Here is a 4413-nt window from a genome sequence, read left to right on the forward strand (position 1 = left end):
TCAGCTCTTCGCATCAGGTGGACAAAGTATTAGAGCTTCAACATCAGCCCTTCCAATGAACATTCAGGGTTGACTTCCTTTAGGATGGACTGGTTGGATCTCCTTGCTGTCCAGTTGGACTCTCAAGAGTCCCTTGAGGTCCTCCAGCACCACAGTTCGAAAGCATCAGTTCTTTGGTGCTCAGCTTTCTTTATGGTCTAACTCTCACATTGGTGTATGACTACTGGAAAAACCATAGCTTTGTCAGCAAAGTAGGTCTCTACTTTTTAATATGCTGTCTAGGTTGGTCATAGCTTTTCTTCCAAGGAGCAAGCATCTTTCAATTTCATGAGCGCAATCACCATCCACAGTGATTTTGGTGCCCAAGAAAATAAAGTCTGTCACTGTTTCCATTGTTTCCCCGTAACTTTGCCATGAAGTGATGGGACTGGACGCCATGATCTTAGTTCTTTGAATGTTGAATTTTAGACCAGCTTTTTCACTCTCCTCTTTCACCTTCATCAAGAAGCTCTTTAGGTTCTTTTTGTGTTCTGCCGTTAGGGTAGTGTCATCTGCATATCTTATTAGGTTATTGATATTTCTCCTGGCAATCTGGATTCCATTTGAGCTTCTTCCAGCCTGGCATTTCAAATAATGTACTTTACATATGAATTGAATAAGCAGGGTGACAGTATACAGCCTTGACATACTCCTGTCCCGATTTTGAACCAGTCTGTTTTTCAATGTTACGTTCTGACTGTTGCTTCTTAAACTGCATACAGGTTTCTCAGGAGATAGGTAAGGTGGTCTAGTATCCCCATCTCTTTTTTTCTCTGCAGTTTGTTATGATCTACACAGTCACAGGCATTAGTGTAGTCAGTGAAGCAGAAGTAGCTGTTTTTCTGGAATTCCCTTGCTTTTTCTATGATCGCATGGATGTTGGCAATTTGATGTCTTGTTTCTCTGCCTTTTTAAAATCCAGCTTATACATCTGAAGCTTCTTGGTTCACATACTGTTGAAACCTAGCTTGAAGGATTTTGAGTATTACCTTGGAAGCATGTGAAATGAGTGCAACTGTGTGGTAGTTTGAACTTCCTTTGGCATTGCCCTTCTTTGGGATTGGAATGAAAACTGACCTTTCCAGTCCTGTGACCAGTCCTAAGTTTATTTCCAAATTTGCTGGTATACTGAGTGCAGCACTTTAACAACATCGTCTTTTCAGATTTGAAATAACCCAGCTGGAATTCCGTGTTTTATGGTTAATATCTCATTGTATATATGTACCAAAACTTCTTTATCCATTCATGTCAGTGGACATCTAGGTTACTCCTAAGTCCTGGCTATTTTAAATAATGCTGCAATAAACATTGGGGTACATGCAACTTTTAGAATTGTGGTTTCTCAGGGTATATGCCCAGTATTGGAATGCTGGGTCATATGATAGTTTTATTCCTAGTTTTTTGAGGAATCTCCACAGTGTTCTTCATAGTGGTTGTATTCATTTATATTCCAGCAGTGCAAGAGCATTCCCTTTTTTCCACATCCTCTCCAGCATTTATTGTTTGTAGATGTTTTGATGATGGCCATTCTGACTGGTGTGAGGTAGTACCTCATTGTAGTTTTGAATTGTATTTTTATAATAATGCAAATTAGTTTCTTTACTTTTATTTATTTATTTTTTCCCCCAAATATAAAGCATTTATTGTCTTCGGTCGTCAGGAGCACAAAATACAAAAGAGAAAAGGCACCCTGCCCCGGTTCCTCAGTCGAGGTGACAGGGCGGTCCCAGTGGGGCGGCGGTCCGGCGGGCTCAGGCCTCGAACACGGCGCACCCGGAGCATAGCACTCTCTCGTGAAGGTCGCCCCCGCAGTCCACGTGGGCGCACAGGGCGCAGGCCACGGCTCCGCAGCTGCAGCAGGTGCACACGCAGCGCGCACACAGGGCCCGCTCGCACTGGCCGCACGCTGCCTTCCCGTCCACGGCCCGCACGCACGACGAGCAGGCTCCCGACGCCGCCCCAGCCGGGTCAGCCTCGGAGGCCTGCGCTCGACTCCGGGTCAGCCGGCCGTCGGGCCCAATCAGCATCTGCCCGCGCGCGGCCCGAGGGGCTTCTGTGGGGCCGGGCCTCGGGGACTCTGGCGTGTGGACGATGGCGCAGCCTTCCTCCCACGCAGGGTCCATGCAGGCCTGGGCCCCACGGAAGAGGAGCTGCGTGGTCTTCTCGAAAATCTCTCGCGTGAGGCGCTCGGCGCACACGCCGCGACTCAGCTCTCTCTGGCCGACACGCACTTTGAGCTGCAGCGGGGACGCATCCACGAAGGGGCAGCCCCGCTTGGGCATGGCCGCAGCCCGGAGCGGCTCGACTCGGCCCGTTTCTTTACTTTTAAAGGAAAATTTGGAGTCTAAATTCTCTTCTAAATTTGTGACTCCAAAATTCAAAGGTCTTCAAGATTATCTCATAGCTGAGAATCATTATTTAGCATTGATGGTAACTTATATTTGAATTACAGCTTACTTTATAAGGTTTAATTTAGAGATTAATTTAGAGATTGCCTCCATACCTCTTCATTTACCCAATGCTGAGCAACATAGCTTTGAGTGTAATAGATGTTCACTTAAGTTTTTATTGATGCCTCCTGTGATGGCTTTATCACTGGGTCAGTAATTTAGGACAAATGTTTCCTGAAACAATTATCCATTCTCAAATGCACACAGAACTTAAAATTCCATATTTTGAAGTCTCTTTTTATACTGTACCCACCAGCTGTTTTAATGAAATCAGGTAATGTTTAAATGTTCTATGTCAGAATCTTATACAATTCAGTTCAAATGTATTTTTAAAATTGCACCCATTTTTAATTAATCTTATCATAGTTTCACAACTATATAGCAAATGTAAGCATCCCTATTATAGAAGATAGGACCCTAGAGAGATCATCAAGCTGCAGTAATGGCTTATTGGTCTGAAAATTGAATCTATAATACTTAAAGAGGCCAAGAAATGCCTAGAGAGCTGTCAGTCCCCTAACTGCTTTTTCTCCAATTTTTCAAAGTTAAATGTTTTCAAAGTCCTAGGTATTTTTATAAAATATAGACTGTTGTAATTTCTGAAAATTATATAATAGATGTTATTCATGACTGAGAATCCTGGTGAAATTTTAGTACTGGTATCTTTTTAGGAGAAGACAAGTTGGTTTAGTTTGGTCTTGACTCTGTTTGCCGTTTTCTCCCAAATCCTAATTTGTCCTTAGTAGTTAAAAACAGATGCCATGTGGTCTGTGAGTTAAGATGCTAGACTACATTCAAAGTATTCCCTATTCCTCATACAGCGTCAACAGACTCATTCTAAATAATGTTATAAAGCTTATTTACCTGTTTTTAGACTTCACTGATCCCCTGGAGAAGGAAATGGCAAGACTCTAGTATTCTTGCCTGAAAAATCTTATGGACAGAGGATGGGCCACAGTCCATGGGGTCGCAAAGAATTGGACACAACTGAGCGACTGGACACACACAAATAGAGTTCACTGAAATCAGAGGCAAAAAACAAACAAAAAATAAAAAAAAAACAAAAGCAAAACAGCCCTAAAACACTAGAAGAAATTATTCTGACAAAGACAGAATGGTCGTAAAACTTGTAGAAGGGTGGGGGGAAAACTAACAAGAGAGTGGGATATACTACTGTGGTCTCGAGTCTATCTGTTGGTGGATCTTAGGCATGATATTTTACACAGTTTTGTCTATGTCAGCTCCATTGATATTCTCCTGTGTCAAACGGCAGAACCTCAGCAGCATCCTTCTCTGCCTGCCTCTAGAATACCCTGGAGGTAGGTGGCTGCGAGGGAGGGAGGGAGCCACACTGGAAATCAGCTCCCTGGACTCTGGGCTTCTCTGCTCTGAGTGCTTCTCTGGACACATTAATTGCTGCCACGCTTGCTGTTGCTCTGTTGGCCATTACTGACACTGCCTGCTCTCACCTCTGAGCAGCCTGTTACAGATAGACGATAAGTCTCTCTATCCATGGGCTGCTGATCATGGTGCAACCCACAGTATGTTATAGTCAAGAGTCAAGTCAAGGCAAGTTGTGAGTCAAGAGATGGGGCCAAACCCAGTGTAGTGAGAATCTCCCAGGACTAAGCAAAAGGAGCTACCAAATGTAATTCTCGGGGGCAGACATGCCTCAGATTAGTTAGTCCCCAAACTTTTCCAAACAAAGTGTTGATTATCTGCATGAAGATAGGAGAACCATAAAGTAAGTAGATACTATTGAGGTCATCTAATTTCATTTGCTGCCATACATGAGTCACAGGTCTGACCTAGCTAGGACCATTAGACATACTGAGGAAGAAAAGGAATAAAATCTCAGTTATTTTAAAACCCAGAGATCCTTTACTGAAGAGGGAAATGGTCCTTTCCATCTCAGATTTTCTTG

The 4413-nt window shown here is 43.4% G+C and overlaps 1 pseudogene; it reads right to left on the reverse strand.

Annotated features, from left to right (window-relative positions):
• Positions 1–1670: 1670 nt before the first annotated feature.
• On the reverse strand, positions 1671–2345 carry LOC136172007 (apoptosis regulatory protein Siva pseudogene; annotated as a pseudogene).
• Between the last annotated feature and the right edge of the window lie 2068 nt (positions 2346–4413).

This window comes from Muntiacus reevesi, chromosome 7 (assembly GCF_963930625.1).
Source record: "Muntiacus reevesi chromosome 7, mMunRee1.1, whole genome shotgun sequence".
NCBI lineage: Eukaryota > Metazoa > Chordata > Mammalia > Artiodactyla > Cervidae > Muntiacus > Muntiacus reevesi.